Genomic DNA, 9,555 nt, shown 5'->3' with positions numbered 1-9,555 from the left:
ATTACTCAACTGTGTAATTCGTGGTTTTTTGCCGATTGAAGGAACGCCTGAGGGGCTGCCGTGCTTTCCCCCGTTCCTACCCCCCCCCCCCTGCTCGTTATCTGAGCACTATAGCAACCTTTAGCTTACGGAAGAAGGAAGAGGCCAATGTTAACTTTTTCGCCAAGTTTGCACGTGTTATTGATGTAGTGTGGATTATATCGATAGGTTAGGCCTATTTGGATTGGATGTTGACGAAGACATGAAGGGTGGAATTTTGCAGTTGCTTTTGTGAATAATTAAACAGGATTATAGTTTTACGTTTTTAATAGTTAAATTTCTTGTATGAATTATATTGTTTAACATGTTTTTTGAGTTTTCTTCGAAAAATTTCATCATATTGAGGTGGGATGCCGTGGAGATATTTACGCCGTGTAAGTAAAATTTTGTATTTTAGCTGTTAATTTGTGATAACATGATTAGTAAGTAATATGTTCAATGAATTTGTTTGCAAGATAATTATTTGCTGACATTTAATTTGTTTGCAAGATTTTATATGTGACTTCATAAATCGTTCAATACTGTTCCAGATTTAAACTTTTTCAGGGAATGATTTTATTTCGTTCCGCATAGATGTGTAGTCTATCTGATTAAAAGAATTAAAATTAAGTAATTTATACTAAGTGTGTAGTTTTAAGTAATACATGCAGGTAGATTGCTAAGTTTTTATTATTAGTGCCTTTCCTTTTATATAATACAAACGCTTATAACTGAGATCTGCATATTCTATGAAAATAACACAGATTGTAGATCCAAACTAAGTATTATTTATACTTTTAAAAGTAATGTGATTAGCAATTATTTGTACAGTTGAGCTTATTTAGCGCTCTCTTTTGCTGCATTTCTCTTTTAGTTTTTTATTGTTAATACGAACCCATTTAGGAATTTTTATAAAAATGCTCCTAGTTAGTTCAAAATTTTATCATGTTTCATTTAAGTCCACTGCACAAATTGACTGATTAAAGCTTCTGATTATTTGTTATGGTGCAAGTTAAGCATGTATAGAATTTTTTTTTATCTTGCATTGCTTATATTTGTATCCTGTGTTTTTATTAAATTTTAATGTCGTAGAACCAGAGTTTCCTGAAAAATGGCTATTTCCCTGAATTTTTCATCAATTTCCCTAATACAGTCAAACTTTTATATATCGAAATCCCAGCAAATTTCCATGTCCATTACATAGAGTTTGTTTCTATACATCGAAAAAGTCTCTATGTAGTATCCAAAAAAAACTTCAGATATTCGTAGATTTTTTTTCCAGTTCCGACTGTTTGTCTTATAAAAAATGAAGGATGGTGGAAAAAATTATGTTCACTATAAGTTCATATGCAACTCAGAAAGAATTTGGGGTTCAGGGATTGTGTGGATAGCTCGTTGTTCCATTCTCTTAAATTCCCTCAAGTTCATCTTAAATCTTAGTTGCAACCAGTAATACAGTATACTCAGTTTTAAGTTACCCCTTTTGTCTGTTAATTATCATTCCTAGTCCTTTTAGCTTCAGTGAAAATCATTCAAGTTAAGTAAATTGATTTTTTCTTCCATTACATTGTCATAACGAAAGTCCCCTGATGTTGCGCATCAAGTTGAATTACCAAATAATGAGGATGTATGAAGAGGCCAAAATGTCATTCTTAGAAAATTTAGTATTTCCGCAAGCAGAGAGCCTGCTATTATGAGAAATCGGAAAGCCGTAATAATAGCTTTAAAGTGGCTTTTTAGAAACTATGCAGTAAAATACTCAGTAGATAATGAATTTTTTTTATTATCAACTTTCATTTAATCAGATGCTTGTATCAATTAAAAATTGAGCATCACACAACCATTAGCTTTATTTTTAATGCTTTAGCAGATTTTCATGATAAACTAAGATTGTTTCGATATATTGAATTTCCCTCGGCAATTTGCTACTTCAATATATGTCTGACCGACTGTAGTATCTTGCTACACATAAAACTAAATTTCATTGCCATAGCTGCCAAAACTACGAATTTGTTGGAGAGATTCCTGGAGTTTGATACCTTCTCCCAACTTTCTAATATAACAAATATCTCTCAAATTATCATTAAAACAACGAAATTCCTTGAACATGGGATTCTAGTATTTATTAGAGCTTTTTCATTTGGTTCTAAAATAATTTAATGTGTTCAATACAAAATTCTACATATCTGGAATGTACTCCTTTAAGTCAAAGGTTTTTTTTGCCTTGAACTTATTGCTTTGCGTATCAATTTGTATGAAAGGGTTTATTTACAATATTTCATGCGCACAGTGTAGTTAGATTGCTGGAAAAGTAGCCAAAAGTCGCCTTTTTGTTGTGTGTAATGACAAAGTTTGGCTAATCATTAAGAGGCATCTTTGTTGATGAGGACTGGGCAGGCATGAAAGTTTTCTTGAATATTGAGAAAGAAGTAAATAGGTGTGTGAGTCCTTGTTCTGCAGAGTGATTATAGAAGCTTTTCTTTGAGAGTCTATTTGTGCAGATTCTAATGAAGTTGATGTTGAGAAATCTGTACCACCTCCAACTAATCAGCAAGTATCAGATTTTCTTATATTTTACTGCTGTAAATTGAAAATTCCAAAAGGGTGGAAAAGTGGAATTGTGTTTACAAGCTGAAGGACTTTTTGAGATACAATGTTTTTAAGTCAAAAATAACTATTTGCTTCGAAGTATTATTATTTTTTTTAATTTTCTGTGACGATGTTTTTTGAGGTACTAAAACTTGATTTTGTCCAAACGATAGGTGTTATAGTCTATTGTGCACTATTCCTGGAAAGAATTGATATGGGGGGGGGGGGACAAATTTCAATAACTCAAACTGCCAAATCTTATTAAGTAGACACTTTGCCTTTTGTTCCTTTCCCCTGCACTTTAAGATTATTAAGGGCCAACTGTATTTACTTTTATTATTATTCTTTTTACTGGAAGTATATCTTAATAAATAAAAAAATAAACATAAAAAGTATAAAATTTCGTCATGTCACCAGAAGGTGAATATATTTTTTTCCAAACCTTCAATGTGAGCCACAATTTTTCCCAAACCGAGTTTACGGCTCGGATTTTTAAATTTGAAATGCATGAGTTTTTTTTTTTTAAAGAAAAATTCAGATCAAAAGACTATATCTATTCAGATTTTAATCCATTTCATTAAAAAAAGATATCTTTAGAATGGGGAACATCTCAGGTTTCAGAGAGTTGCTGACAGGTAGCGATAACTCTTCCTTCGCCCACCATTTCAGTGTTTGAAAAGGGCGACTGCATCCCAAAAATCATTGTGTCTACCTTTCACAAAGTGCGAGCCCGTAACAACTGTTTAGTTTGATTTTCGTCGAAAATACCCTGGTTTTGAATCTCCTCCCCCAACAAGCATTAGAAGATGGTATGGGTTGTTGTGTAAGCAGTCGATGCAAACATGCTTGCAAAAGAACACCCTGTACAGTTAAAATTAGTCAGCCTTGACATCTAGCATATAAATATAAATTCCTCCATGCATATATTTTTTGGCAGTGGTTGCGGCACCGACCGCCGGAAATGCAATGAAGTACCGACCTCCTTCTGCGCATGCGCAGAGTAGAAATTACTGCCTTGGGGTCGGGATTGTTTTATGAACCCGACCAAGGGGGGCGTTACGATGGGCGGGATCTAATTTCAACAGCCGACCAATGATATTCTATGCGGTCGGACGAATTATGTATGGCCGACCACACAAATTAAGATACTTCTCCAATGACCATGCTGAGCGGTCGGACGAAATATGTATGGCCGATCACACAAATTAAGATTCTTTCCCAATGAGTCTAAGCGGTCGGACGAATTATGTATGGCAGACCACCACAAATTAAGATACTTTCCCAATGACCATGCTGAGCGGTCGGACGAAATATGTATTGCCGACCACACAAATTAAGATTCTTTCCCAATGACATTCTAAGCGGTCGGACGAGTAATATATGGCCTACTACGCAAATTAAGATATATACGCCGAGCGAAATGATAGTTCTGGAATCAATATAGATATTAAAACGGCATACACGATCTGTAATTATGCTTTAATCATAATTCAATTATTCGATGCGATACATCGACCATCTCCGACCCATGCCCTCGAGTGCCGCTGCTTTGGGTCGGACATGATTCAAATAGACCTTATGAAATTCTATGGAGGTCGGATGTATAATATGAGACTTAATATGAATTTCCAGTGAAATACTATATTTAGCGATAATTTAATAAGAATTAAGGTAGATTTACGGCGACTAACCGATGTGTGTCACCGCCGGTCGTATAATACGGCAGGAATTCTTTTCCGAACTCTTACTCATGCCCTCGAGCGCGAAATTCTAGAGAGGAAATCCGTAGAGCTATTCATTTTGAACTCTTTTAAACAGTTTTCGAATATTCAATGTACGCTTTGAAACTCGCACCGCGTTCCATGATGCTAGCCATTTTTACACGAACCAAGAGCACGCACGCACATGGTCGGAAGTAGTTGGAACTACTGACGTCGCTAGCTGGAACCGCCCCGCCACGCGAGGCGAAGGAGGCGTGTCAATCCGTTGAAAGTGTCAGATTTGCGCATGCGCAAGTTTCTAGGTCGGATGCCGAATCCAGCTCCGACGGTCGGTGCCGCAACCACTGCGATATTTTTTATTAGTTAGTGATTTTAATTATTTTAACTCCAGCATCCCAAAATGTAGGGAAAAATATCACTTTGATCTAGTTAGGGGCTTTCAAAAAATATATTTTGCACCCTGAAACACAATAGAGCAGTGACAATTTCCATTTTAGTCATCTTTACAAGTGCATAACAAATATTAGCTTTATTTATCTTAATGTTTGATATATAAAAATTTCTATGTTGTGTGACTTGCAGTCAAGCATTCCTGCTGTAAATTTGTGTTCAAGCAAATCTCTCAATATACAAGCATCTTTGTTCTAGGCTCAACAAGCTTTATCCCAATTGCTGCTCTACAACACTCAAAATTTTTAATACACTGAAAAACCCTTGAAGCCCTAAACTACTCACGTATGCAACATTTAAAAAAAATAAATGATTGTTTTAATCATTAAGGTTCAATGACTTCAAAATTCATCTTTAGAAAAATTGTTTAAATGATGATTAAAATGTTTCTTTGTATTGATCCTATCTAAATAAAATGAGCAAAAAAAAAAAAAAAAAAACGCACACACACACAGCTTGAAAGATTTTGTATGAAAACACTAAAAATAGAATGGAAATTTGCTTTAGTTATCCAATAATTCAACCAGAGTTATAACTAGAAAAAATCGCTGCATTAAGAAATTGACTTACCTCTTTCCAATCCTTCGGCCAGTCTTTAATTGAAGTGTGTTGTACATCCAGCAGAAGTAATTCGGGGTTTATGTTTTTGAAAGAAATGTTTTAAATTTTATTTTGTGTTTGATTGAATACATTCATAGCTGTAATGTAAATTTTATTCTGATAGGTAAGTTTGTATAATAATGGGTGGAAAAGATTTAGACATTGCTTGTACTAGTGTTGCTGTATTTCTGTGTATTAATATATTTTTTAAAAAGTAAATTAAAATTATATATTGCTTTCAATTCTGGATAAGCTAGGGCCTTTCTTTCTAGTTTTTTATATCCTACCATGTGGCCTGTGTAGCAGTTAACAGTTAAAATTGTTTATATAAGTTCAACTGCAATTTGAATCTTAAATAAAATGTATTTCTTTAAAAAAAAATACCCAAAAGCTCAGAATTAGTTTATAAATTATAATAAAACTAGGTGTTTAGTGTAAAATGCATTTACACTTATATGTGCAATTATAAAATAATTACTTAGAAGCTATGTGTTCTGTTATTTCTAACTTAACTGTGACCATGAGCTAAATATATTCTAAACAAATTTTAAAATATTCATATCTATAAATATATTTTTTTATGGTCAAACATGTGGCAGATAAATTGTCTATTTATTTGTGCTATAATTTCATGCAAAAAAAAAATATTTACTTTAGAAAACTAACTTAAATAAAATATAAACAAAGCGTGATATTACTCAAAAACTCAACATTAAATTTTCCACACGTTGGGCTAATCATGTAAAATATGTTTCCTAATACATTTCTGATGTTTTTTATTTTGTTTAAATCCTTAAATTTAAGATAGTACTACATTTTTTGAGTTTTACATACTATGTAGCACAAAAAGCAGTTAACAGCTAAAATTGTTTATAGTTAAGTTCAACTGCAATTTAAATCTTAGATGAAATGTATTTCTTAAAACAATTATATCTAAAAGCTCTGAATTACTTCAGAAGTTATAATAAAACTAGGTTTTTTGTGTAAAATGCATTTACACATATGTAATTATAAAATAATTACTTGTGAGCTATGCACTCTGTTAATTCTAGCTGAACTGTAACCATAAGCTAAATTTTGTTAAAGCTTTTAAAAATATGCATATCTATAAATATATTTTCATACTTGAACATGTGGCAGATAATTTGTATATTTATTTGAGCTATAATTTCATGCAAAAAATGTTATTTACTTTAAAAACTAACCTAAATAAAATGTAAACAAGCATGATATTACTCGAAAACTCAACATTAAATTTTCGACAAGTTGGCTAATCATGCAAAATATGTTTTCTAATGCATTTCTGATGTTTTTTACTTTGTTTAAATAAAAAACATTATTTGAGTTTTGCATGGTAGTTAACTTGTGTAGCATAAAAACACCACTTACCTCTTTATATATTTATAAACATTTTTCTGGTTATTTTTAATATTTAAATGAGTTGGTGATAATGAAGTTAATGTATTGTGTAATGTAATGAATTTATTACTTTGAATGCTGGATAATCTTGAGCCTTTTTTCCTCCCAGTTTTCAACATGTGGTTAACCTGTGAAGCAGTTCACAGTTAAAATTGTTTCTAGTTAAGTTCAACTGCAATTTAAATCTTAAATAAAATGTATTATATGAATTCTTTCAATAATGCCGAAAAGCTCTGAATTAGTTTGAAAATTATATTAAAACTAGGTGTTTAGTGTAAAATGCATTTGCACATACATATGCAATTATAAAACAATTACTTTTAAGCTGTGTGCTTTGTTGATTCTAATTTAACTGTGACCATGAGCTAAATAATCTTGAAGTATTTAAAAATATATATTTTCATGATCAAATATTTCTGCAGAATTTTTTTTCTTTTCATTGTGCTTACTACAACTTCATGAATTATTATGTTACATTTACTTTTTACTAAAGGGAAAAAAAGGGCAGGGTACTGCTTTTTGAAAGGCCACTTTCCAGGGTTGGCCGGATTGGACCCAATTGGGTTGGACCCAATGGGTTTTTTTGAAAAAACCCATTTAAAAAAACCCATTATTTAGCCCACTTTTGGGTTTTTTAAAACTTTTTGAGAAGTTTTTTAAAAAAGTAATCAATTTAAATACTTTTACAATTTAAACTTCTATTTTATTTGTTCTTCACCACATACAATGGACATAAAAAATGAATTTTAAACTTTAATAGTATTTCTTAGCTCTTAACGGCATTAAAAATACTTCAAAGATTTAAAAAATATATATTTAACTTTTATCTTTAATTGGTCAATAAATAACTCAAATTATCTTGACTAAGTCCTGTCATGTCTGGTTTTCTCAATATTTGTAGATTGTACAGAGGAAACTACTCTAGCTAAAAGGCTTTCATGTGAATTATTTTCTGCAAACCAACAGGTCACAAATTTTGAATAAAAAAGGTATATTTTTTAGAAATTAACAGGTTTTTCAAAAGGTCGGACAGAAAACAGAATAGGATGTACGGTATTTTCATTATCTTACGAAAAAGTTTAATATTTCTTAATCTGTACACAGAAATAGAAAAACAGGCAACATAAAATTCAAAGAAATGTCTTGATTAAGCTGGAATTCAGTAAATAGGGATTTAAACTACTTGAGGTTCTACAGTAGTTTGGAATAAAAAAATGAAATACAATAAAGTAAAATGCAAAAAAAAATAGTAGTAATTAAAAACGAACAATAGATTTTATCACTCGAGAAGTAACTTTGCCTTAACTGTTGGTAATCATGGAAACTAAAAAATCTGAAACTTCACCATTCTTGGGTTTCGTCGTCTTTCATACTCTTCTTCAGAAAACGCTGAATTTTAACTAGTTTTCCAGCTTTTTATACCCCAAGACGATTTTTGCGCTTTGTCCATATACTTACGCTACAATATGCTACAAGTACCCTACATTTTCCCTAAAAAAAGACAAAAAAACCCACATTTATTTAAAAAAACCCAGCTTTAGTTGGGTTTTTTTTGGGTTTTATTTAAAAAAACCCAAAAAAACCCTGGGTCCATGGGCTTTTTTAAAAAAACCCGGGTTTTTGCCAACCCTGCCACTTTCTAAACAGCTAATTATCTGCAAATTTGAACAGATTTATTTGATATTCTACTTTTGTTAAGTATTTAGCTGTTTCTGTAATTTATTGACTTGCTGATCATAACTTTTTCAGGTTTACAAATGGTCTACGAAAAAATGATGCAGAGAGACACATTTGAAATTCTTCACTATCTTGACTGAATGGTGTGCCACTATTGTTATGACTTTTGTCTAACATGAGCATTACGTAGTGGCATTCTTTTCGGTTCTCAGTGTTTGTTTTACTGCTACAACAGGATTTTGAAGTTGGATGATCCAACCAGCAAACCTTTGTTCCAGAATTTATGTACCTGCTTAGAATTGTCTTACCTGAAAATTAACACAGTAAGTCCTTAAAATAAGTCTTGTTTAGTTATTATTTCAATTTTTTTTAATCCTCTTATATAGGTCTAAATAAAATAAATTTATCAGCACTATATTTTGAGTTGACTATAATCATGCAAAATATGTTTTCTCATGCATTTCCGATATTTTTCTTTTGTTTCATTCCGTAAATTTGAGGTAGATAGTTTGCAATATAGACAGTATTCGAGTTTAACATGATAGTCAACATAGTGCCATATTGTGGTTCAAATATGGCATCTACCTGACTTTACATGTTTATGAATACTTAACATTATGATTTTGTTTCATATTTTATTGAGTTAGTGATAGTAAGATTAATGTATTGTGCCCTAAAATAAAAATGAGGAAAACAAATTTAATTCAATATCTGCATGTTTTTTTTACCTCAAAAATTTTTTGAATGTTATGATACTAGTAAGTTATTTTTGTATTTTGATACTCTACTACAACTTTCATTCATTGTATAAAATGATGTGTTGCGCAATTGTAGAATATTTAAATATGTTTACTATATTCAATACTTAGTTGCTGTTCAAAATTATTTAGTGTTATTAGGGGAACAAACCAGTCAAATTTAATTTGCAGTAAAAACGTATTAATGAAGAAAACTTCTTTTATAGTGAATTCAAAAAGTATTAAGTCCTTTCCCCGGGTCATGTGTAGAACATAGAGCATGACTGAGAGTATTATTATGTTGGCAGAAATAGTAAATGTTTAGCCAACCTTTATTCAACATT

This window comes from Uloborus diversus, chromosome 2 (genome assembly GCF_026930045.1).
Source record: "Uloborus diversus isolate 005 chromosome 2, Udiv.v.3.1, whole genome shotgun sequence".
Classification (NCBI taxonomy): Eukaryota; Metazoa; Arthropoda; class Arachnida; order Araneae; family Uloboridae; genus Uloborus; species Uloborus diversus.
This window is presented reverse-complemented; position numbering follows the sequence as displayed.